Raw genomic sequence first — 27,865 nt, 5'->3', positions numbered from 1 at the left:
TTAGCCCTCAAAAGCGAAAGAGTGTAAGTTGATGCGGGCTTAAGCCCAATCAAAGAAATAGAGGAGGGATTTCTAATGAACAGTTTCCACGTGTTCCTCAGAGACGCGGGCAGGGCCTTCTTCATTCCCATGGCAACACCAAAAAAGCTACTATCTCTAGCTAAGTACCGATATTGAAATGTTAATTAGCTGATTGCTCTGTTTGTTTTCTCTAAACTACCTGGAGATAACTGGCCTCCCACCCCCCCCACGCTGCCATTCTGGGACTAACATGCAAATAAAAAAACCCCTTGGGATCATGGGAGTAATTTTAGGAGCTAAAGACACCCCTAAATCAAAAAACTAAACACAGTAAAGGGGTCTAGACAAATGCCCTAGCTGAGGAAGATGGAAACACATCCCCTGATTGACTTTTACCCGTTACCATCACCTTAAAAAGAATAGACTAGGTTAGGCTGTGAGAAGCAGGGAGACAGAAAGAGAGAGCCCTGGTGCTGTCACCAGGGAAGGAGCGGGGATAGCTGTTCTGTACTTCAGCAACAGACTCTGAACGCCATGCCTCCTCATCCTCTGGCCACCTGTGTGCTACAAGGAGAGAAGAAGGGACAGCTGCTGCTCTGGATTTCAGTAACAGACTCTGCACGCCTCCTTCCTTTCAGCCACCTGAGAAAGCTACAACAGCAGGGGCGAGCTCCGTGTCAAGCCCCCTGCCCGGCTGATCTTTTTAATAAAGAGCTGAACATTAATAAAGGCATTAGCCCTGTTCATTTCAAGATTTATATTGTATAGTCCTCCCTTGTTTTTCAAAAGTACCATTAACACTTCTGCCTGTAGGTCTTAAACTAGGATTCAGAAACTACCAGTCCAGCAGTATTATTCTGTTCAGATTTTTTAAAAAACTCCTGTCCTTAAGGTTGTAAGTAATGTTATGTACTGAACAAAAAAATCATAGTTAATAAAAAGCTAATGATCCCAACTCACATTGAATCAGTTTTGAAGCACAAAACCACACATATACACATATTTCTCTACAGTCCTACAGGGTGGAGCCCTTGTTGCTAATTTGCAAGGATTAGTCTCTATAATACTTTCAGAGTCTCACAGAATAAACTTTCAGTGGAATCTATAGAGTATGTTGTTGCTGTTTATGTTTTCTTATTTCTTGGTATTGTTTCAGCTGAAATTAAAATAGACATTTTGGCATATGCTTGGGCATCCAGATGCGTGACAGGTGGTGGAAAGGATAACAAATGTCACCTGGTGACTTACAGTTCGAGTTCTGAACTACAGTAAGGCAAACCAGTCTGGTAACATGCATTTGCTACTTTCCTTGTGTTATATATGCATAATACATGCAGTTGGGGTTGTATGTAATAGGTTGTAGTTATAGATGTTATACACTGTAGCCACAAAATGTTTTAGAGTTACTGGGAAAACCAAGGCAAAAGGAAATTCACAGATTAAGTTGCTGGGCACCTAATTAGCATTCAAAAAGCCTTAGCCAGCAGAAAACAATGACCGCAAAAAGCTGGCTATTAGGTTACACCCAAGCAAATCACAGGCAAGTGGCTGAGGCCAGGACCCAGACTGAACACCAAGAGGGAAGACAAGGAGGGGGACATCTGGACTCATCACTAACTGATGATCTGCTGCTCAGAAGACATTAGCAGCCAAAATGCCTTCTCTGTGAGAGAAGACTGCATGAATATGCAGCTTGCCACATTGACTTCTAGCCAAAGGCAGAATAAAAAGTATAAAAACCCTCTGCAGAAATACAGTAGGGTGCAAAAACTCAAAGGAGGCACTGACTCTGTCGGGCTCCATTTTGCACCCAGAGCTGCTCTGTAGACTGTGGGCTGACGCAACTGAGCTGTGGTTGGGGGAAATTTGAACTTTAAATTGTTACGCGATCGCAAAACAAATTTATGCTATTAATTAATTTATATTGGCTTGTCTCTATTTACAACACCTTGCAAATAAAAAAATATATGTTTAGCAAATTGCATATCTTTGTTGTGCCAAGGTCAGCCTGCTTCCAGTACAATCTCTAATGCTTTGATCAATGTAAACTCAAATAACAAAGGAATGAAGTTTGCTGAGCAGTATGGAGTTTATTCTTAGGGTGATTTTGTCTGGTCATCAGTGTAAGTTTTCCCTGCTTTTAATCAAATCATTACTCAAAATTCTGCTCCCAGAGAGTCCCATACCTAATATAATGTTGTTTCTGCCTCCAAATATCTTCAGTTTATATTCATAACATCTATTAGCATCTACTTTAGCTGGGCTACCTGTGTCCACTGTTTTAGACTTTGTTACTTTGGGGGCCAACATTGTCCTTTCAAGCCTATTAATTATTCAGTTGTTGCTGCTGCTCTCTGAAATTTCTCTGTGCTTTTGATATACCCAGAGTGCAAGCACTTACAACAAGCAGTCACCTCTCCATATGTCTGGAACTCAAGTTGCCAACTTCATCTGAAGTACTAGAGACTGCTCATTCATCAAGAATTTGCAATTCTCTGAGTTGAATGATGACAGAAAGAGGGCTTTACTCGTTGTGTTTATATCATAAGCCTTTTACAGGGAAAGTTTCAAAGTAAATGCAGTTTTCCCCAGAGCTTTACAAGTTATTATTTCTGTCACATCTGTTTTCATAAATTAATAACTAGGATAACACCTCACAAGTTCCAAATAATACTTCCAAAACTATATATAAAACTTATTTTTAAAATAAGCTATTTATCCAAGATATCCCTATGACCAATGCTCCAGGAAACATTTTTTCCCACACAGATTCTATGCTAAGCAAAATATATTTTTGTTTTAACATAACACCCAGTTATGTAATAAATGACATGTGATTGATAATGACCTCTGCTCATGCAATTCCCTCATATATATATATACAGGGATCAAGGGAATACTGTCATCTGGAATTACTGTTTGCAGCAATCTTGCATGGTCAGTGACCACAACAGTCAGTCATACTCCGGGAGCCCTGAAGGTAATATCTGTTGCATAACTAATAGGAGTTGACAGGCACAACTGCACTCTTAAAGCTCATATAGAAGTTGTATGGCAGTAAAGCTAATTAAGAACTAAAGTGAGTTAAAACTCTATGAAAATTATTCAGTTGATAGCACTGGCTTTATCCTATACCATGACATCAAGATGTTTGCAATTTTTTCAAGATAAATAATCTGAGAATTAATATTGTTTTCCTTATCTGAATAAACATAATCTCAGAGCCTGTCTTAACTGCTGATTGTATTTTTCTCTTAACACTTGGCCTATGAAATTAAGCCTTGGAAACCAATTCAACAGAAATTTGTAGCCACTAAAAGGACCACTAGGAGTTACCAAGAAACAAAACTCAAGGACTTCCCTGGTGAAGCAGCTGAAGTACAGTTGGAGCAGAGGCTGGAGGGTGCCTGAGAGAGTGGGATGCCATCAGACAGGAATGCTGGCAGCAGGACTGGGCAGGGGAAGCATCCTACAACTCTCTTACCATTAAATTTCTGCCTCTAGGGTCTGGCTCAAGAAATCCTGCTTTCACTGTTTATTATTCCCAGGAAAAGCCTCCAAGGTTTATTTTTTATAACCAAATACACATAAACATACATAACTAGTCTCCAAGTTGAGGGTATGCTACAAAAATTATGAGATCTCATATCTCTGATGCTCAACTGTTCAGAATATGATCCAGTCCAAATTGAGCTGAAATGAAAACACAGTCTCTCATTATCCCCACAAAAAATACTGAAATAAAGTCGAAATTTTGTGACAGTAATAACAAAAACTAAATTAAAAACACATAAAATTCAGTTTTGGAGACACTGAGGAGATTCAGCTTAAAATCTCCTCCTCTGGATTTTTCATCATTGAATCACAGCTCCTTTCAGGAATGAGTGAGTGAACTAATATCTGCATAGAAAAAGAATGGTAGGGGTTTATAATTTCTGTCAAGCTATGTCAATCAATTTGCTTTCCTAAAAATTAAGATGCAATTCATTTAACACAGGAAATAACTATCTACTACAATTCTCTCAGAATTTTAACCTTTTATATATTAAGTTTTCATCCAATCCATTGGGGGGGGGGGGGGGGGGGGAGGAAAAAAGATATTTATTTTCTTATTATTTTGTCACTGGATATGTTTCTTGGAAATTCTCCATGCCTTTTAAATGACCAAGGATTTATTTTAGCAATTTTGGCAGAACACAGATTTCATCCTTGCTGACTCTTATTAACAGAACAAAGTACCAAAAAAAGAAAAAAAGTCTGAACATAATTCACTATTTATCTTCTTGCTACAGAGGTCATAACAAATATACATTGATTCCCAAATAGGTTGAATGAAAGATTTTCCCCATCCCTGATAATGTTCAAGGCCAGGCTGGATGGGGCTTACAGAAACCTGGTCTAGTGAAAGATGCCCTGCCCATGGTAGGGGGGTTGGAACTGTAATGATTAAAGTTCCTGATACTCCCAGGCAGGGCCTTCCTTCCTAGTTCCCATGGCAACACTGAAACAACTACTAACTCTAGCTGAGTACTGATATTGAAATGTTGATTAGCTAATTGCTGTTTGTTTTCTCTAAACTACCTGGAGATAACCAGCCTCCCACCCTCTCCACACTGCCATTCTGGGACTAACATGCAATTAAAAACCCCCTTGGGATCATGGGAGTATTTTTAGGGGATAAAGACATCCCTAAATCAAAAAACTAAACACAGTAGAGGGGTCTAGACAAATGCCCTAGCTGAGGAAGAGGGAAACACATCCCCTGATTGACTTTTACCAGTCACCATCACCTAAAAAAGTCTAGACTAGATTAGGCTGTGGGAAGTGGAGATGGAAAGACAGAGAACCCTGGTGTTGTCACCAGGAAAGGAGCGGGGACAGCTGTTGTTCTGGCATTCAGCAACAGACTCTGCATGCCAAGCCTCCTCACCCTCTGGCCACAAGGAAAGAAGAAGGGACGGCTGCTGCTCTGGACTTCAGTGACAGACTTTGCACGCCTCCTTCCTTTCAGCCACCTGAGAAAGCTACAACTGCAGGGGCGAGCTCTGTGTCAAGCCCCCTGCCCGGCTGATCTTTTTAATAAACAGCTGAACATTAATAAAGGCATTAGCCCTGTTAATTTCAGGAACTAAACAATCTTTAAGGTCCCTTCCAATTCAGATCATTCAATAATTCCATGATTCTGTGATTTAAACACATGGGTTGGTGTCAATTGTTTAAAATGTTCATTGTTATATTACTACTCAAAATGAGAATTCATTTGCACATAAATTTTAGGTTGGACATGTATCCTGAAATACTATAACAAGACCTGGGTAAAAAAATGGGAATCTGTTTAGATCTCAGGACTAAAATTTTGATCTGTTTATACATAAAAGCAAAACTTTCAAAACTGTAGAGTTGTCTCTGAATTAGTCTCTTAAAAATATCAGAGTAGTTTGCACTATGATGTTTGTGTAGAGTGTTGTCTGTACTACTCCACAAATAAATGTAAGCAAAACCGATTTAGTCTCTGTTTTTCATATTTTTTAGGCACTGGAATTTTTTTTTTTTACCACCCCTTCAAAAAAATTGGCTGCCATATGATGTGGGATGGCCACATCATGTTGAACTCCTTTGGCTTTAATATGAACTGAGTGTTACTGTGACTCAGACCACACTTACACAGATAAGGAGTAAATTCTTCTTTACAGACAGTGGCTCTTACAGAGACATTAATTGTGTTTCAAACTATCAAGGATTTACAAGCACTGGTTTGGGTTGCTTAGTGGTCTGTAAGACATCTAAAATGTGTGAAGTAGGCTTAAGCATCACAACCTGAGAGTTCCATTAATTGACAAAGGAAGACAAAGAGTTGCACCTGGGCAGGTATAGACTGGATTTTAGGAAAAAAGTTAAGAAGTGAAGTGGTAGAATCAACATCAAAAAACAGGTGAATGTGGCACTTAGGGACATGATTTAGTGGTGGACCTGTCAGTGCTGGGTTAACAATTAGACTCAATGATTTTATTCCAACCACTATTTGATTATTCTAAGATGACAACAAGATTTCTGTTATATAAGAGAGAGAACTGAGTGTCCTGTTTTCAGCTAGGGCAGAGTAAATTTCTTTCCAGCAGCTGTTACAGTGCTATGTTTAGGATTTGGAATGAGAATGGTGTTGATAACATGCTGATGATTTGATTTTTGGCTAAGTTGTGTTAATCCTAAGTCAAGGACCCATATTTTTCCTTTTCTCATGCTCTGCCACTGAGGAGGTATACCAAAGAAGCTGGGGAGGAGCACAGCTGGGACAGGTGACCTAGACTGACCAAAGAGACACCACAGAATGTCATGCCTAGTATATCATCTGGGGGGAGCTGCTGAAAGGGTGGCTGATCTGGGTTCAGGAAGGGGAGTCTGGCATTGGTCAGCAGCTGCATTGTACATCACTTGTTTTTTTCACATTCTTATTCACCATTAGTATTGTATTTTACTTTATTTTCACTTATTAAACTGTTCTTGTTCAATGTTGCATCCCAGACTTTGGGTTTAGATCAGGGTTCTGATGTATCTTAGCAAATTCTGTGTACTCCTATGTATCCCTGGGTTTCCCCCCCCTGCAGTACCCGGTTCCCGAGTTGCCTTACCATGCAGCCCGGATCACATCCCTGCTGAGGGTCCTTCCCTGCCGTTACCCCTCCCCTGCGGCCGGGGCTGCCCCGAACCCCCGGCGCTGCCCCTGCCACCTCCCCATTGGCTCCTGCCTTCCACACCACACCCCCGCAGTCCTGGGACTGCCCCGGGCCCTGGTGCCACCCCTGCTGTGCCCCTATTGGCTCTCCCGGGCCATACCACACCCCAGGACTGCCCCGGGTCCCGGTGCCATCCCCTACTGTGTTCCTATTGGCTTCCCCAGACCACATGACACCCCCCACTCCATCCTCCATAAAACTCCCATGAGGCCAGGGCCGGATGGCCATATTTTCCAACACAGGGATTGGGGGCACATCAATAAAATGCTCTCGTCTCCTGCTGCGGGGAATTTGGTCCTTCCTTCACCCCCTTTATCGAGGTTCCTCACGCGCAGTGGTAGAAGTGGTCGACCCACCTTCCCGGAGCGCGTGGCGCCTGGTGCAGTGGCAGGACCGGGACTGGAGGAGCCACGGTGCCCCGCTGGACATGGCGGCTGCTCTGGACCCGGGAGAAACACCAGAACGCCGCAGTTCAACAAACAAATTTTACTTCAATTCTCCTCCCCATTCCACCAGGGCGGAGGGGTGACAGAGGGGAGGTTGAGTGAGTGGCTCTGTGGTGTTTCATCTCCAGCCAGGCACAAAACCATGACATTCAGTAACACTGTGGACTTGAGACCCCATTTTTAATTTTTTTCTTTTTGAAATGTGGGCAGTGACTGGAGCTTTGAAATGTATAGCCTTTTACCCACACAGAAGCACATAGTCAATGCTCTTGGAAGAAAGAAAAACATTTCAGAGGCTCAGAGCCCATGTAAACATCTATAAAAATTAATAACTCCAATATATTCACTGAACACAAAATTGGACAAATGCAGAGCTGTTACATAGCTTTCCATCAAGAAGAATTCCTTCCTTAAATAGTCAGTTGAATCTACATCAGATTTTGAACTAAGTCTTGCAAATATTTGCTTATTCAGCCATCCCCTTCTGAGTAGAAGAAATCATCTCAAACTTGTAGTCTGTGCATGGCCTGCTACTGTGACTAAGTAATTTACTATGATGACTGTGTTCCCAGAGTAAGAGAGATATAAATGTGTTTTTGAGCAAACAAAAAAAACCCACTCAGATACCATTTCAGAACCTGGAAAAAAAAATACACACAAAAAGCCCCAAAAACTTGCTTCTAGATAAGAACCCAAAATAATAATAGAGAAGGAGGATTGTGCTAGATAAAATTTATGTACCTGATTAAGATAATTCAAACTTATTGAATGGATAGGGGTATAAATATTTTGGTGTAGCTTTGTGATCTATGCAACATGAATTTTATAGAAATATCACCTAAATTCACAAGCTGCATCATGTTCCTTTCATGATTTTTTTAGAACAAGAGTACCACAGTATTCAAAATTATATTTCAAATTTCAGTCAGAAAGAAGCTTTACATACATCTGTTTACATGTTAGTTGATGTGACAGCCATTCTAGATGATGGGAAATTCAAAGGTAATGGGAAGAACAAACCACTGTCAGGACTTATGATGTAATCTGCCTAAGTTTTGCTAGTACACCATAAAAAAAGATTAATTCCACCAGATTTTTGAAGTCAAAGAGAACCTCCACAACAACATGAGTATTATGGCAATGGCTCAGTTTCTGGCAATGATTTTCCCACACAGGGTTACTTCAGGAAGAAATTTGACACCAGAGACAGAATATATGAGAACAAATAGGCCATGGTAGTTTTCACTTGAATCTATGACAATAATAATATGAATATAATTCATATGGTTTTAGCAATATAACCAGAAAGAGTGATCCATGTATAACTCTATAATCAGTACCACACAGCCAAACACAAACCAAAACCACAAACCTCTTTTCCATTTTTTCCCAAAATGTGCCCAGTTAGCATTCCTGGCTTCTTCACAGGTAAATTATTTTTAATGGAAAACTGATAAATAAAGTATGCAATCTGTTGGCTTTTTAATATTTTCCCACTTCCTCTATTTAAATAATTTAGATTTGGTGCTCTGTATTATCTGTTGTGTACTGATCTCTGAAATTTATGCTTTCTGAAGAATAATATCCACCCAGCAGGTATTGGTCTGTTAAAACACTTGCAGTAACAATAAAACAAAAGAAAAAGAGGAAAAAAAAGGCATAATAGAATTAACAACATATTTTTCTTCTTTTTTAATCTAGAATTTCCTGTGTTCTGTGAGACTCTTCAGATTATAAGATATGTAAGTTGAAAAAAGCTTAAGAAACTGTTTCAAGCACAAGACAGTAGATGACAAAAATTCACGTTATGTATTTGCAATCCTTAGTATCAGGTTAAAGCCTGATAAAAGTTTGAGGCTTCAAAGGACTTGATGGCCTCCACCCCGCAAAAAAAGCAGATACATGAATAATTATAAAACTATAGCTTTTTAATATTTTATTATAATGTAGCCAATCCAATTATACCATTCTCCCATATTTATGAACAACAATGAACTTAAAGACTTTCTTCTTTCCCCATAAAAAAGGCAGATTGAAAATTTAAAGGTCTCTTGTCTTGCAAATAATATAAAGTAGATTGGTTTGGTTTGGAACAGATATCACAGTGAATGACACACACATCCTGTTACTTTCAAATAATACTAATTGTATCTTTAGTTCTTTGCTCCTGACTGATGAGAACACTGAGGCACAAAGGGTCTATAAGCAAGTTAAACATCTGTCAGACTAGTACTGAAAAGGGATGGGATAAAACATCACTCATATAGACATCTGTAAACATAATAAAGCTGAATTTGTCATTCAGGTGTGTGACTTTTAAAAAGCTCATCATCTTATATACAGTGTAGGATGAAACTGCAGACTGGCTTACAATGTGTATTCAGAATGTTTTACTATACACACTGGACTGGTGTTTGTGGAAGTATTACTCATGTGCAACATTATGTCAGCACACTTTCCAGAAGTGGGATGAAAGTGTCGTTAGTTGTGACTGTAGGGATTTTTTCCTTAAATCCTACTACTGTAATACGGAAGTGAGTCAGCTATATAATAAGGGGAATTATACCATCAAAGTTTTTTCCTTTAATAATTAATGCCTTTGCTTTACAGATATTCATACTTATTTTTTCTAAAAGTAAATAATTTGCAGATATAGCTGTGTTGCAGACTACAGCATATCATCATTTTCAAGTGATGTCTTTTAGCATAAAAGATATTTACACCAATATGCCTTTATTGATTAAATATTATACTACATAAAAAGCTGATGATAATTTACTCTTCCACAGCTGGAAAATTTTTTATCTGTCAATAAATAAAAAGAGCAAAATATGGTCTAAAGTGACAGACTATGAGTAATTTCAAAAATAATTTTATGGAAAAGGGGATTGATTTTATTCCAATTAATCAATTATATATTTTTCCAGATATTTAATTACTAAAAATGTGAAACAGTCACAGAGCACTAGCATAAGCACACAATAAATTGCTGTATTGAAATACAAGACTACAACCTCCCACTGCCAGCACAGTCTGATTTTATGCTTACCATCCTTTTTTTTTTTTTTTTTTTTAATACTCAAATTTAAAATAAACACAACGTTATAAAAAGAACAAGCCTGGACAATATGCAAATTATTGAAGTGCTTTACAGACTGTACAATGGCTTCAGCACATCAATGCACACATACAGCTCTCATTATAAGGCATATTGAGGTCAGTACATGGCCCTAAGAAATAACTTAAAATAAATCCTGATAGAGGATATATGAAGGGTGACTGTAAGAAACAACACATACTTACCAGTAAACAGAATATATAATCTATTATGATACTGGATAAGAAATGTGCAGCTTTTTTTGGTGCTAATTCCATATTCCTAGTCTACTTGTTTTTTTAGCATCCCTGACTCAATTTCCAAACTTTACTTTCCTAGCTTCAATTTGCTTCTCCCCAGAGCAACTTGTTGTTTTCTTCCAGGCAAACTTGACAAAATACAGCAGGACCTTTTCTTCTCTCTCATTTTGTGTAACTGTCCTGACACTTGTCTTATTCACTGCTTTCTCAGCATTGTCTCTGGGTAAATTTTATCCATGATCACACATTCAGTTATTATTAATAGGTCATCAAGTCCCCTGTTCTGATTCAGAACCCAACCTTCCTTACACAGTAAAATCATACTTCTTACCCTTTCAGAATTGATACCAATAGCTAACATTAAATAATTTGACACTTTAAATTTTTTTAATTTTTCTTCCAGAAGTTTGCTGTTTTCCAGTTTCCAATCTTTTCATTAATTTACTAAGTGTAAAACTGCAGAAAAAGGGGATGAAGAAAGTTCAAACATGCTTAATTCTATTATTTTTAATAACTTCCAAACTTCAGAGTATTAATCATACTAGATTCTAATTTTCTAAAATTCCTAGTTTTACCCTTCATCTGCTTTTACCAGTTTCATTTGGACTTGGGTTCTGAGTTAAAACAGATGTAAATGTGTGAGAAAAGAAAAATGAGGAAAGATTACCAGTTGACTGCCCAGACTCATGACAGACTTTCCAGCTACAGTCTATGTAATTTGTGACAAACTCTTGTTCTTTTAAACAGCCAGGCAGGTAATTCACATATTGATTAACTGGATCAGATAGCAAAAAATACATACTGAAAAACTGCATATTCTCAAATATATCTATCAATCAAAATTGATTAATTTCCAAGATAAATACTGACGTTTACCCAATATTTTAAAATCAATTAAGTTGAAGTGGTTAGTTCTCTATCTATCTTGATCTGCTCTAAGAGAAATATCAATTTCTGAACAAATTGGTATTTCTGAACAAATGAAATATCAATTTATGAACAAATCAAAATGCATTATGAAATTGGAGGATGAAATTTAAAGAAGAAAATTATTTCAAAGATTAAAGATCCTAATACAGTTTCAGTAACAATATTTTTGAGGAAAAAAGGTCAAAAATACTTCCGAAACTAAATTAAAAAATGCAAACCTCCTTTTGCATGACTGCAAGAAGAATTAGGCCAGTGTAAACTTAAGCTAATAACATTCAATGAATCTTCTAATTATTTTGCTCTATCAAAATAGTGGGTCAAAAAGACCAGGGCTAAATTTTCATCTGATGAAAATGAGCAAAATACATTGAAATCAATACTCAATTACTTACATAATTCACCAGAAAAAATAGACCTACTTCTCTCTTTCGAAACCCAGTAAGACTTTTTGGCAATGTGCACAGGCTATTTTTATTTCTTTGATAATTTTGCAAAGTGGAAACAGTTATGCTTCTATGCTTATAATCTTACCAAATTTTTGCTTCCCTTCCCTCTCTCCCTAGCAGGGATCATGCCCCTCAAGGGGAGGCACAGAATGATCTAATGACAAGAAGACAACAAGGACTTATATGAGAGGAAACCAGCCTCCCAGCACATGCTCTGCCATCTAAAACTAAGCTGACATCCATACTTTGAAATATCTTAACTGATTCAGTACTTCAAAATTGATCTATCTTTTCCTCATGTGCAGTATTAGCTGAATCCATAAACTATGGCAAAATTTAAAAATTGGTTTTGATTCTCATGTGGTCATGGAGAGGACAGAAGAAATGAAATAAGGCTATTTCTTTAAAGATATTTTTCAAATTAGTATTTAAAAATGAAAACACTAATTACTTTATGTAATATTTCTTATGATTTCTTACTATCCAGTTTTCAGAATTATATTAAAGCTACTCAGAAACCAGAAATTTAAACAGAGGCAGACTCATTCCTGAGAAGTTTTTAAGCTAAGATCAGAAAAGGATTATTTTCCCATTTGAATAAAATCTGCAGTATGTCCAATTTCAAAAATAATAAAGCCAAGAAATAGCTGAATATGAATCAAAATGAAGAAGTCATGGTAGCAAAATTTATGCATTATTTGTCTCAGGAATAATCTATTCATATAGAAAAGTATATATTTAAGAGAAAGCAAGTTTAGCAGATCATAGGATGCCTTGCTGGAAGTATCTTCACCATCTTTCTTTCTGCTTGCTTGTCCCAAAACTGTTGCATCCTGGGGCTCGGGTTTAGATTAGGGGTTTTTAATTTATGTTAGAGAGCCAAGTTCTGTAATCCCACACACCCCCCGTGTTTTCCCCTCCCTGTGGTGGTTCGCTCCTCGCTGCATGCTATTGGAGCTTACCCCAGTCACTCCTGCAGACACTCCCCATCCTGTTCAGAGTTCCCCGCCGGTCACCCTGATCCCGCAACCCCACTAGCCCAGGGACCCGGGAACCGCCCCAGTGCTGTCTCGGTTGGTCGCCGTCGTCGATGTCACCGCCATGGCAGCCGCCTCTGTTGGATGGGAGGCTGTGGGTCCTCTCATCCCGTCCCCCATAAAATCCTACCCCACCAGAACCCCGGCGCCATTTTCTCCCATGCGAGTGCCAGGAGCGGTCGCGTCTTTCCACCGAACTGCGCCACGAGACCAATAAACTGTTTCTGCCAAGCACGTAGTAAATGGACAAATTCCTTACCTCTTTGCCAGATCCCTAGTGCATGGTTACAGCCGCTGGCCAGCCCATGCACCCGGGACATGGAAGCCGTGTCCGGGAACCCGTGGCAAAAACCCCGACAGCAAGTGGAAGCTACGCCACAGCCGGGTTCCCAAGAGCTGCGTGCGGCCGGGGAGAACAAAGCAAACGCTGCACAAAACATGTTTCTTTTTTTTTCCTTTCTGTTTCACTATTAAATATCTTATTTCAAATCATCTGCCTCTTCACATTTCTCTCTTACCCTATAATTATGCCTTTTCCTATATAAAATACAAGACAAGGAATAGTGAAATAAGAAGCCAGTTGATGCTAGTAATTTGATATTGCTTGGTGTCTAAAACATGTAATCTGGGGAATAGAGCTATCTAGATCAAAAATAAATATTTTATGTAATAAATACAATAATTAGATATAAGGAAGATCAGACAAAAATAACTGATGGATGATAAACTTTCCTGAAGTTTTTGTTTGTTTGTTTGTTTGTTTTGTTTGTTTGTTTGCTTTTGTTTTTTTCTTTTTGGGCTTGTTTTATTTACTTTGATTAAAAGGCATCTACAATTTAATCAGAAGAGAGTGTCAAAATTAATTTTATCACTATGTAGGTAACTTTTACTAGGCTTACTACATATGAATGAAATAACAATGGTGCAATTCAAAGGTCAGGAGAAATTCATAATCTACAGAAGGATCATATTCCCATTTCTGTTCTTTTTGCAAACAAACTACTTCACATTGTAGCAGCATGAGAATATAAATGTAGCGTTAGAAGGAGAGTTTCTCTAAATTTCTTTTAATAGGTTGTCATTAATGCTCAAAGAAAATAACTATGTTGCATTTTAGACAGACTGTCTAGAGTTCTCATGGTATAGAATTTTCCCAGGCATTTTATTTGGGAAACTGAAATCAAGATTAATCCTTGCCTTAATATTATATTCCATCATTATTGTATAAAGCATTTGTGCATTTTCAAGCCAGTCACTTCCTTGAGGCATCAAGGAAACTCAGGACACAATCTTTGGTGCAAGATTTTTTCTCTGGTCTGTCACTTGCAATATCAGTACACTTTCCAATTACTTTTAACTCCAGTCTGCTCTAAGCATTAAACAAGTGCTTAAGTAATACTGACCTTTGAAATAATTCCTTTTCTTTCTCGGGGCATGTTTCTCCTTCTAGAAGACAACTATTAGCAATTTAATAAACCAGAACTGTTGGCTGGGAAAACAACTACAACAAAATTTCCATCTCACCTCTCAAAATGTAATATATTGCTATATATAATTACAGTACAAGGGATATATTGGAAGAGTGTAAGAGTGTTATTTAAGTACCAGTAGCAGGATTATTGTTGTCTAGAAGCTGAGCTCTTACCAAGTTGAGTGGTAAGGGCCTTTCCCTTAAAATATTTAATTAAGTGCAATATATATAGTTTGGTGTGACATTGGTTATTTGACTGACTTGGAACTAATCCATAAATGTAAGGAGTTTACAAGTATATTTGATAATACAACCTCTATAAATTCCCAAAGTGGAATGAATTCATTTTCTCATTAACATGTTAGATATGCCTGATATACAGCATCAAATCTGGGCTGAACAGAGAACTAGGAAGTAGAAATGTCCAGACCACATGACAAGTGCCACCTGTTATACCATCATTCAGAGTTTCCTTTGTTGGAACTCAAGATACCTTAGGAGAGGGCACCACTGTCCTGCTTTAGGCCTCTCTGAGACATCTTTCCAATAAAACTTCACATTTCCATGAAAATATCTGCCCTTTCAGTTTGGAGAACTGTGCCATTGAAACTTTCTTCTCTTCCATCTCAGACCTGTTCCTCCCCCACAGCCACCAGCCCCTATTCCCACTGGTGTCTCTGATCCCCCACCTGCTTTCACATGCCATGCTTAATGAATCATAATTATTTTCCCCTTTCCAGTCTATGGCTGCCCTTTTCAATTTAATTATTTGTTTATTCTGGTCCAGGAACTTTTCCGCTGCGAGTGCTTCCTCCTCTGCCTCCCTATGGTTCCAGCAACAGTATCACAGCAGCAGGAAAAGTTCCCAGCTTCACTAAGCAAAAGCTGTACAATAACAAACTTGCACATTTCTAAACACAGAAATAATCTGAATCTGAGCTAATTTATTTTTCACATCTTGGGATGGATGGCATTCTTTTATTCTTTCAAAGGAATTTGTCAACTGCCTTTTGCCAAATGAGTTATTTTCCTGTCATTAAGAGCTGATAGCTCTTCTACATCCCTCTTCTGCAAGAAAAATGCAAATTACAGGAGAGTAGTAAAGGAAAGTATCTAGAAGCATCATTGTTATCTAGAAAATTATTTCCTGTACGTTAGATCTCTGCCATTAAAAGATTTTGTCCCACCTGTTTTCTGGCGATAGGGCTAAGATTTTTCTCAGTAATAATCTAAAGGAAAAATGTTACCAAACCAATGAAAACCCGCTCTTCTCACCAAAGCATATTCCTTCCATATCTAGATCTTCCTTCTGTGGCTGTAAAGAGCTACAGCCTGCAGTGTGGAATAACTTAGATATCATCTGAAATTTGTTTGTAAATCCTTGTAAATGCTGCTACAATTCTCAATTACTGATCTCCATTTTGCAATTTTCAATCTCTCAAATCAATGCCTTGGGCTTATGTCAGGCTGAATGCAGTGGGAAAGTGTTGGAATGCTTGCAAAGCTATGCCAGGACACGATACTGTGCACGTAAGAGCATTACCAGGAGGGTGCTGCCACATACTTGAGGACGAGGACACCCCACTCTTGCCAATGCATACACTTGCTAGCAATACAGCTCCGCAGTTGAAAAGCATTGCTGCTGTCTTTTGCTAGTTCCTGATTTAACACACTTGGCACAGCTGGCCCAGCAGCAGACCTGCCAGTTGGTTGCCTGTCACGAGATCTGAAGCAGAGGCAGAAATGCTTGGCTGCACAGTGAGATTTACTGGCGCTGTGACAGGAAAGTGAGAGGAAAGGGCCAAACAGCTGAAAATACAGAGTTGGACAGTCACTGTCACTGAGAAGAAACTAAAATTGCTTTTCTTTTTGCAAGTTAATTTGTGAATGAAGTAACTCCTGAAGACTTTAAACTATGGAGTTCGTGAAAAAAATTGAGAAAAGCCTCCCTGCAATTTTTTTTTTTTTCCTTCCATGGACATAAGTAAGACACCTATGTGTCAAGAGGGTCTGAGGCTTGAAAGTGTCAGGTGATCACACAAAATGGGTTTCTAGCTTCAAGAGGTCACTGTTTGGTAAATCCTTGATTTCTATAAAGGTGGAAAATGAGCTGGAGCAGTTTAGCTGAAAACTCAGGGTGCTTTCATAACAATCTGAGAAAGGTGGGAGGCCTGTAATTATATTTTGGCTTCTGACTTTTTTCTTCCTATCTGTAGCAGTTCTGGAGTGCTTTTCCTTCTTGATCTCAGAAATGTTCGTGACATGGGAAAAAAAAAAAATTCTGCTTCAGAATAAAGGCATTTGGTTTCAATTTAAGAAAAGACATGCTCAGCTTATTCAAATGAACAAACTTATGAAAAAAACCCCAGGATTTAATCCTTGATTAAAAAAAAAGCTTGGAGGTATGGCTTTATTTTTGTATAGGAGGAAAAGAAATGTGCTGATATTTTAAAGCATCTGTATATTACAAATGCTTTCACCCTCTGCCCCCTCCTTACTGCAACCCTCTCAAAAACCCTTTTGAAATAGTGTGAAGAACTAAGATTGCTGATGGATGAAACCTAACAATTTTATAAGATGCTGCATTACTGATGAATTTGACAAAATATAAACAAATTACTGTTTGAGCATATCTAAAGATATGCTCACATGTTGGCTAAAGCCATAAAATAATAAAAAAAGTTAAAAATTTAAGCAATTAAGCTTTGTAATGAATAAAAGTGTCTACCCAAAAAAACAGTCTGAATTGCATATACTGGAATTCAAAAGATCCATAATTTCAGAGTACTTAAACTCTGAGATTTCTGACTAGCTCAAAGAATTTGTGAAGGCATGTATCTGTTTAGACAAAACAAACATAGCTTTTCCATTAAAGAGGAGTGTTAAAGCTGATGGTTCAAGAACAAAATGCACTGTGTTTGCACTTGATTAAAATTAAATAGTTTTCTTTCCATTTTTATACACTGAAGCATGTTTTCATTTACTATGTAGCTCAGTTTTGTTTTACAAAAACACAGATTAAAGTTCTGTTCTGAATAAAGAGACACAGAATGTTAAATATCTGGCACTATTTTGTTTCGTATTTTGTTGTTTACAATTTTACTGTGGACCTTAAAGAGCTGTAAAGAAAAGAAGTATTAGTGCTGCAATTTTGCAGAAGCTCAAGGTAAGGCAGCCACAGCAACTGGATCTGCATACAAAGTGTCCTGTCTTTGTCTGTGCACTGCTTCCTGTCATCATGTAATGCCACTGAGATATCTCAGAATGATAGACTGTCCTAAGTGACTCTACATCCATCATCAATGTTCATCCAGCCATTTTATAATGTATGTGTACTTTAAGCTTACATCTACTGAAATTCTTATCAAGCAACGCTGTTTATGAAGTATACAGCAATTGCAGTGGTTGTTTAAAGGCCAATCTATTCAAAAACACAGACAGAACAATGATATGAGATATTTTGCATGAAGGACAGTAATCCTAGCAGCTAATATCCTACTAAACAATACAGAGGAGTATAATCTGCAAAACATCTTATTATTGTATATAATACCCATTTTTTCCCTCAGCTTCTGCTGCATGAACAGTTGATAATAATGAAAAATAGAAAACAAAGTTTATGTGAGAATAAAGGTAAATTGAAGTTTATAATTATGAAGGTGTAAACTTCAAAGAGCAACAGCACACAGATTAGAATACGTGGGAACCTGTCCACAAAGTTGTACCTTGAAAACCACCATAATATCTGAATTCTCAATTCTGAATATGCCGCAGTTTCCTCCTCAGCTTCAGTTTTATTGCAAGCCTTGCAGTGTTTCCATTGAGCAAAATGACATACTACAAAACCTTTATATTTAAAAACCTGTTTACATTTGTTATTAATTGTTGTATGATGGGTTGGTTCAGTTAGAGATTTTAATAAATGTCAGGTTGGTTCTCTGTACCCCTATTTTCCCTCACAATGATTTGCTCCAAGTTGCTTACCACAGGAGCTTTCCCATGTCAATCTTGTAACCACTCCCTGATTCTTCTTGAAGTTCTATATCAATCACCCCACCTTTGCAATGCTATTTGTCCCAGAACACTGTACCCACCTCTGTTATGTTCCCATAAGTTGTTATAATCTATGTCACTCCCCTGTTGTCTGTCCCTATTGGGCAAGTGGGGTTTCCACCCCTATCTGCCCACCCCTTATTTAACCTAATGCTTTCTTTGTCCCGTCACCATTTTGCCTTGCACCGCCTGGGAACGTTCGCTCCGACCATCACTGCGACCACACATGGAATAAAACGTTCTCAGGCAAGCAAGCAAGCAAAGTGTGCCTTTCTCTTCCCTTCGCTTCCTCTCCGCGTGAAGCTACCAAAGCTGCTTACCCACGCTGGAGTGCTCAGCACTAGCAGGGAGGCAAACGCCATAGCCCTGGCGCGCCTGCTCATGTGGCGGCTACGGTCTCACAAAGGCAGCTCTAGCCGGGCTTTCCAGCTGCTTGAGGTCGTAGCGAGCAAAAGCTGCAAGTGGTGCCCAAGCCGCGGGATGACCAGCGACGTAGCCAGTGCAGGTGGAACTCACCGCAAGGCACTCTGGAGCCACATGGAGCCACGCCGTCTCCGCACGGGAGAGCGCCTCATGCTGGACTGAAACCTGGAGCATCGGCTCTATGGAACAAATCAGCAAAAACTCCACCAGCCTCAAAGGATCACGCACTTTTGTCCTGCTGTGGCCGTGAGGGAGAAAGGTGTAACTTCTCACTGGTCACAAACGACACTAAGAAGCTGTCTTTGAGAGCGAAGACCTTTGCTGCAGTTTTCTTTCCGAAATCACCAGTTTGGTAAGTATTCAGTGGCTGGGGCGGACCCGACTGAAAGCTTCCTTCACTGGGTGTGGGCTGGCCACGATCCCAAGGGTTAGGGGACATGCAGTGCACAGTGTGAGTGGCAGCTGCTGGCAGCTTTCACCTTTTTTTCTTTTTTTTGTCCTTTTCCTGCAGCGAGGGGTGGGACTGTGTGGGTGGGCAGCATGGGAGCCGTGTTAACCACCCACCAGAAAGAATTTTATATCCAAGTTAAGCAAATCCTAAGGGTAAGGGGTGGTGGTGTTCCCAAAAGATCAGTTAAAAATCTCATTGTGTGGTTGTTCTTTACTTTCCTAGGCATCTCGGCAGAGGATGTTAGAAAAAAGCAATTTTGGAAGTGTGTGGGCGCAAAATTAACGGAGGGAATTGAACACAGGGATTCCTCCGTCAAAGATAGCTTTATTAAGCAGTTTTTGCTGTTTTGGGAAGTTGTTAGAATGGAAAGTGTGCGGGACATGGTCCGGGGGGAGGCACGGCCACCGGACGAAACCCCAGTTACTCCTAAACCCATTTCCCTACCTTCCTTTCCTTCCCCTTCTTCCCCTAAACTGGGTGGGCAGGGGGGAGAACTCCACCAGTCAAAGGTGCAGGACAGCTCCCAGAAGGCGGACCGTGTTCCTGGCTCCTTCGAATCTGCCCGGCACCCCCACCTTGATGGCACTGACCACGTCGCTGGGGACCCCATCCCTAACCCTCATTCCAATCCCTTTTTCCCAGTTGAAAATCCCGGTTTTGGTGCAACCCAGTGCAGTTCTGTTTCCCTAAATCCTTTCCTTTGTTCCCCCGAAGAAGCCCCGTCGCCCACACGGTAGGAAACTGTGGCGCCTTTGTCTCCACAAAATGGAGGACAGACGCCTGCGGGTGCTTCTTCTTCCCACAATTCCTTTGTTCCCTTTCCTGCCGTTGACCCAAACCCCTCCTGCTTCCCTGTGGGCGTGGGTGCTGCCCCTTCGAGAGATGGGGTTGCTCCCCCTCCCTTTGCTCCTCCTCATGTGGGCACTCCCTCCAGTCCTTTGCATGTTCCCATGGCCACGTTATCAGCCCCGCCCTCTCCCACCAGGGAGGGCTCTGTCATCTCCACCCCTCTGTCTCAGGAATGGGACAGCCCCCATCCTGTTTCCCACGCCCCACCTCCGCATTCCCACAGTCCCTGGGAAACTGTTGGGGGGGGGGGGGGAAGACGGGGGGAGTGGGAACAGACTTGTGAAATCGAGCAGTTGCTTTTAACTCCAGGAGAGGAGAAAACCTGAAATGGGAACCCCTTCCCTATGAATCCATAAAAGAGATCTGCAAAATATTGAGAGATTTCAGCCCGAAAAGCCCATTTTTTAAAGGCATTTCAAAAGCAACACTGACATCAAAAACAATGTTGCCAGCAGATCTTAAATGTCTGTTCATCTGCTTACTTCCATCAGAATACAAATGATGGGAAAGAAAGTGGAAAAGATTAGCTGCAGATCTGCTTCCAGAAATCTTGGAGGGCCCATATAGCCTCGATTTTGCGAAAGAATCGATAACTTTAAACTACCTTATAGGTGAAGGAGAGTGGAGTGAGGCACAGCTGCAGGCTAGGGGAATTCCAACTGTGGTGCTGGACATGTCCAGGGGTGCAGCAGAGCACACATTCCTGGCCATGCCCACCAAGGAGCCAATGTTACCATATACAGCAATTAAACAATATGTTGCTGAGCCTTTTATAGATTTTGTGGACCGGGTCAGGGTGGCAGTGGAGAGGCGTGTAGAGGGATTGGAACTCCAGGACAAGCTCATCCTAGAAGTAGCATCCATGAACGCTAATGAAGTGTGCAAAAGGATCATCTTAGCGTTGCCGGTTTCACCACCGCCAACCCTCAATCAAATCATAGAGGAATGCACACAGAAACCACAGCTCATAATGGAGGAGATTCCGAGGAAACCTCGAGACAAAGTGGTTGCCTCAGCTGCTGTGCCTTCAAAGAACTCAGTTCCAAGGCAGTTTCCATCTAGGCACTGCTGTTTCCACTGCAAACGGGAGGGACATTTTCTAGCTCAATGTCCATTTTTAGGGAGTGCACCACCCGGGGCAGCAGGAAGTGGTGAGGGGGGAGAGGGGAACTCCACCTTTCAAAAAAACTAAAGGGAGACTGCAGACTTGCTTTGTGTGCAGACAAAAATGAGGCAGGTAACAGCGCTGCAAGAGGAGCTGCGATTCATCATATAGTACCATCAGTAAGCAGTTGTCTCTCAACAACAGACAACAGGGAGCCTTATCGGCTTCGACTCACTAACCCTGTCCATTTTCATTCTCAGGACTGGCAGTTCTTTATAGCAGATGCAGAGCTTCTATTGCACATCTGCCACTGCAAAACTTGGCAGAGAGAAGATCTCCTAAACTGTAGGTACCTCATTGTTGGGGACACAAAACACACACCACTGGAGATAGAGATTCTTCCTGTGATTTCCACAGTTAACCCGAGGACCTTCTATCTCGCGGCACGCTATGTCCACCCCCCCCCCCCCCTTCCTACCAAAGGGCCAAATTATTGCACAGGCAATTCCTATTCCTTGTGCTCTGTGTAATGATCTGGAACTCTCAGTTTTTTACGCTGAGAAGTTGGGAGAGGAAAAACCCCTTGTATGGTGCTGCCTTAAGTGCGAGGGGCATTCAATACATCTTCAGGGGATGATGGACACAGGAGCAGACGTGACGGTCATTCCACCACACAAGTGACCGTCACAATGGGAGCTGCAAAGCGTGGCCATGCCAGTCTTAGGACTAGGTGGGCCTCAAACTGGAAAACAATCCAAAAACATAGTGCAAATTAAGGGTCTGAATGGGCTATTGGCCTCAGTATGCCCATTTGTAATTGACAGCAAATTTACCTTGTAGGGGAGAGACACCACGTCCCAGTGGGGAGCCAAATTGGAATTTCTGGCCCCCAGAATTTTTAGGTGCGGCCACTGAGGAGCGCCCCACACAGAAATTGAAATGGCTCACAGACAGGCCAACCTGGGTGGAGCAGTGGCCACTGAGTAAGCAGAAGTTGCAGGCGCTCACAAAGCTCATAGAGGAGGAATTGGCAAAAGGTCACATTGTAGAGACAAACAGCCCCTGGAACTCTCCAGTTTTTGTAATTAAAAAACCGGGGAAGGACAGGTGGCGACTCCTCCATGACCTGAGAAGAATCAGTGATGTTATTGAGGATATAGGCTCCCTCCAACCGGGTATGCCATCTCCATCTATGCTACCCCAAAATTATAATTTGGCTGTGATTGACATAAAGGATTATTTCTTCCAAATTCCTCTTTACCCAGACGACGCTCCTCGCTTTGCTTTCTCTGTGCCTTCCGTCAACAGAGAAGCCCCAGTGAGATGGTACCACTGGACAGTACTACCACAGGGTCTCAAATGCTCGCCTACTATATGCCAGTGGTATGTAGCCAGGGTTCTGTCCCCAGTGCATGCCAAGTAGACATCCTGCATTTTCTGTCATTACATGGATGATGTGTTAGTCTGTGCCCCTGACAGCGAAGTCCTGCAAGAAGCATTAGGGGACACTATTAAAGCTTTGTTGGTGGCAGGATTTGAGCTGCAAAAAGGAAAGGTACAATTGCTGCCACCCTGGAAGTATCTGGGCCTAGAAATTAACAACAGAATAGTTAGGCCTCAGCAGATACAAATAGATAACAATACAAAGACGTTAAATGAACTCCAGCGCCTGTGTGGATCCTTAAATTGGATCAGGCCTTGGCTGGGGCTCACCATGAGGGATCTATCCCCGCTTTTTCACCTGTTAACAGAAAGGGAGGGGGATGAAAGTTTAGGCTCCCCAAGAGCCCTGACTCAGGAGGCCAGAGCAGCACTCGAGAAGGTCCAGACAACCATCACGAGCAGGCAGGCCCACTGTTGTCAACCAGGGCTGCCTTTCCACTTCATAATACTAGGTGAGTTACCACATCTCTATGGAATGATATTTCAGTGGGACAAGGGTCAACAGGATCCTCTCTTAATAACAGAGAGGGTGTTCCTTGGCCACAGACAATCCAAAAGCATCACCAGGCCACAGGAGCTGATGGCCCAGCTCATAATGTGGGCCAGGGCTCATCTGCAAGTGTTGGCAGGCTGTGATTTCACATGTGTCCACCTTCCCATCAAAACTTCAACAGGAAAGATGACCAAGGAGACCTTTGAACACCTTTTGAGACAAAATGAAAATTTGTAGTTCGCTCTGGATAGCTACTCAGGACAAATTCAGATTGGGCACCCTGGTCATCATTTGTTCAATACAGAGTTCAAATTGTTGCCAAAAGAAATACAAAGTACAAGACCACTCAAGACCCTGACAGTGTTCACAGACGGGTCAGGGAAATCCCACAAGTCAGTGGTGACTTGGAAGGACCCAGAGACTCAGCTGTGGGAAACAGATGTTAAGACAGTAGAAGGTTCCCCACAAGTAGCTGAGTTGGATGCAGTGGTAAGGGCATTTGAGAAATTTGGTGAACCTTTCAATCTGGTAACAGATTCTGCTTATGTTGCAGGAACAGTATCAAGGGCAGAACATGCTGTCTTAAAAGAGGTCTCAAACCAGGTCATCTTTAGCTTGCTCGCAAAGCTAATACACCTGATTTCCCACCACAAGCATCCTTTATATGTGGTGCACGTGAAGTCACACACTGATCTCCCAGGCTTTATTGCCGAGGGGAACCACAGAGCAGATGCCTGGGCAGCCCCATTACAACTAGGAGGCCAGCCAAACATAGTTGAGCAGGCCAAGCTCAGCCATCAGCAGTTTCATCAAAATTCCCCAGGGCTGGTATGCCAGTTCAATCTGCGGTGTGACCAAGCAAGGGAAATAACAGCCATATGCCCTAACTGTCAGGAGACAGCCTTACCAACACTGGGAGCAGGTGTAAATCCCAGAGGACTCCACAGTTGTGAGGTACAGGAAATGGATGTCACCAAAGTCCCTGAATTTGGGAAACTCAGAAATGTCCATATGTCAGTAGACACCTTCTCGGGGGCAGTTTTCGCTTCAGCCCACATAGGTGAAAGAGCTGCAGACGTGAGAAAACATCTCATACATGCGTTTGCAACCTTGGGGGCCCCAGCCACAATTAAGACTGATAACGGTCCAGCTTATACTTCCAGAGTGTTCAGTAACTTCCTGCAGGAATGGGGGGTTCAACATAAGACAGCGATTCCTCACTCCCACACCGGCCAAGCAGTAATAGAAAGAACTCACCAAACATTAAAACAGGTCCTCCGAAGGCAGCGGGGAGACGTGCGAGTGCTGTCACCGCATGAGAGACTCTGCAAGGCATTGTTTACTATCAATTTCCTGAACTGTTCTTTTGACAGGCCAGAACTGCCAGTACTGAGACATTTCAAGCAGCATCAGCAGCTTTGGCCAGAAGAGTGGCTTCTGGTGCTGGTGAGGGATCCAGATTCTAAAGAAATCCAGGGTCCTTTCCCACTGTTGACTTGGGGACGGGGATATGCCTGCGTATCCATGCCTTCAGGGGTAAAGTGGGTCCCCAGGAGACAAGTGAAACCATATACACCAGGGCAAGTATTAAGTCAGGATGATAAGGTGCCTGTGGATGCAGAAAATTATGCCACTAACCAGGGGGTTGCGTCCAATCGCAGACACCGCAAGGAGGAAAGGGATTCCAATCTCTTTCTACCTAAAACAGTGCAGAGAAAATTTTCCCTGGAGCCAAGGGGAAAATCCTTTCAGTTACATGAGTTTGATTGTGTTCATTTGTTTACATTAAAGTTGTTTTCCTAGTTTCCCTATCCTTGATCAGCTCCATCACCATCTCCAAGCCCTCTCCATCTGCAAAAGCAGTCGTCGCAGTCGCAGCAGAAGAAGAGACTGAGTGGGCAGGTGACTGCAGGAGCAGTGAAGAAGTTTAAACAGCTGTCTTCTTTATTTAATATAAAATGGGGAGATGTTGTATGTTGGGTTGGTTCAGTTAGAGATTTTAATAAATGTTAGGTCTCTGTACCCCTATTTTCCCTCACAATGGTTTGCTCCAAGTTACTTACCACAGGAGCTTTCCCATGTCAATCTTGTAACCACTCCCGGATTCTTCTTGAAAGTTCTGTTTCAATCACCACACCTTTGCATTCCTATTTGTCCCAGAACTCTGTACTTACCTCTGTTATGTTCCCATAGGTTGCTGTGATCCACATCGCTCCCCTGTTGTCTGTCCCTATTGAGTGAGGAGGTTTCCACCCCTATCCACGCACCCCCTATTTAACCTAATGCTTTCTTTGTCCCGTTGCCATTTTACGTTGCACCGCCTGGGAACGTTCGCTCCGACCATCACTGTGACCACGCATGGAATAAAACGTTCTCAGGCAAGCAAGCAAGCAAAGTGTGCCTTTCTCTTCCCTTCGCTTCCTCTCCGCGTGAAGCTACCAAAGCTGCTTACCCACGCTGGAGTGCTCAGCACTAGCAGGGAGGCAAATGCCATAGCCCTGGCACGCCTGCTCATGTGGTGACTACGGTCTCACAAAGGCAGCTCTAGCCGGGCTTTCCAGCTGCTTGAGGTCATAGCGAGCAAAAGCCGCAATTAATAACATTAAAAACATTACTTAGGCTTAAGAAAGCCTTTTCAGTATTTTAGCATATTTGTCTCATGAAACATCTATTCTATGTTTTCAGCATTTCAAACACTGCTTCTATGTCAGTAGTTCTAGAAATATATTTTGGGTCTGAGATTAGGAGCCAGAAAAGCCAAACCAAATGTATTGTGCCTTTTTGACTAAGTAACTGAGGTTTATAATTAATTACAACTTATTATTAATGCCATGTAATTAAAATGTTGAACCACTGCAACATATACTGATTGAAAATTTTATGGCTTTGAGGCTATCCTCTGTAGTTATCCCTTTTATACCAGGCAGAAATACAAAGTTGTGCTATTCACAGTAATTACATGAAACATTTCAGAATAATGTAGCCCAATAATTGAAAATTTACCATGCATTCAAACAATTCAGCTGCAGATTTTATAGCCTTAATGCTCACTGTTAAAACTACGGTTGACACAGGTAACTGGGGGGTTGGGCTGGCAGTGAATGGAATAAACGAAATTATTTACTTAATTTTGTACTTGTAAAGTAGAACTGACTTGCCTTCCTATCCTCCCTGCAAGATGCTGGGTGAAAGGCTGAGTGCAGATTTCCACTTTTTGCTCTTGCTCAAGTGCATTTGGATGACTTGCAGATGTTGATAGGGATTATATTCTATCTCTGGACAGGATTTTTTTATAAATAACAGAAATTTTGGTCATTATTAATTATAAATTCAAAAATCATAGAATAATAAAATGCTTTGAGATGGAAAGGGCCTTAAAGATCATCTAGTTCAAACCCCCTGCCACAGGCAGGGCTACCTTCCACTAGAGCAGGTTGCTCAAAGAAAATTAAAAGATCACAAACTATTTTGAAGTAATAGCATGGACTTCTATAACTGAATTGGAAATAGTGCATTTTTCCATGCTCATAATTTCTGCCATATTATTGTCTTTCTATATTACTAGCTATTGTCTGTCTATATCACTAGCTTCCATTACAAATGGTACAATTTGCAAACTGGGATACTAAAATTGCACTGGATAAGTTAAAGTCATGTTGAAAATCCAGAAGAGATTGGAGATTAATCATACACTATGTGTTGAGGAAGGGTTTTTCCTTTGCACAGAAGCAAGTGTGAAAATGGAATCAAGCAGTACAAAAATATAGCCAAGAATTTATAATATTGATCTATTCCAGGAATGTATGCAGAAATCCACTATGATTCAGATGGTCAGATGCAGTGTCTTCTAAGAATGCAGTGTAAAGAATTTCTCTGTGTTCCCTTAAAAGCACAAACTTCTCCAAAAAAGTCGGGTTTGAGATTATCTTCCCAGACAGGGAGGACAAATTCACTTCTTACCTATTCTTACCAATACTAAATCACAGCATTTTCTCTTTTAGATATTAGTTACTTTAACTAGATTGTTCTTTTTCTTTGATTATTTGCTATATCTACAAAGAACTTAAGGAGGTGGAAGTGTTTATTCAGAATTCCATCTGCCAGTTCCCCTATAAATATAATCTTTAGTTGAAAAAGAAATTAGTAAACACATTACATGGCAAAAAAATAACTTCTATAAAAGTCAGAGCCACAGTCTTTTCTCAAGAGTATATCCCAATTTTCATTAATTTTCCCCCATTAATGTATAAGAGTTCATGTTTGTCCCAACGACCTTCCATTATCGAAATAGTTTTGGTCTAAAAAGACAAATGAATTATTATACTACAAGTGAATAATTTGCTTATTTTCTTAACCAGATATATCACTAATTCTACCTTTCATAAGCAACAACTCCTCCCTCCTTCTATTTTAAGTTATAGTGTGCATTTGCCTAAGTAATGAAAATGAAATTAACTTCCTTCCACATTTATTATTACACATCTTCATATCAAAATGCAATTTAGGATAAGGTTAAGTAGAATAAATATAGCCTCTCTATTGCTTTCAACTGACAGGAGCATTGAGCTGGCTGGGAAGCAAGGTAAATGCAGAAGGAACTATGAAA

General features: G+C 40.7%; 1 protein-coding gene across 1 annotated transcript in view; it reads right to left on the bottom strand.

Moving 5' to 3' along the window:
• The window catches only part of PPFIA2 (PTPRF interacting protein alpha 2), a 309,903-nt gene that overhangs the window by 126,237 nt on the left and 155,801 nt on the right, over positions 1-27,865 (bottom strand). The gene's annotated exons all lie outside the window — the stretch shown is intronic.

The sequence above is a fragment of the Vidua macroura genome, chromosome 5 (genome assembly GCF_024509145.1).
Source record: "Vidua macroura isolate BioBank_ID:100142 chromosome 5, ASM2450914v1, whole genome shotgun sequence".
In the NCBI taxonomy this organism is placed as follows: domain Eukaryota; kingdom Metazoa; phylum Chordata; class Aves; order Passeriformes; family Viduidae; genus Vidua; species Vidua macroura.
This window is presented reverse-complemented; position numbering and strand designations above follow the sequence as displayed.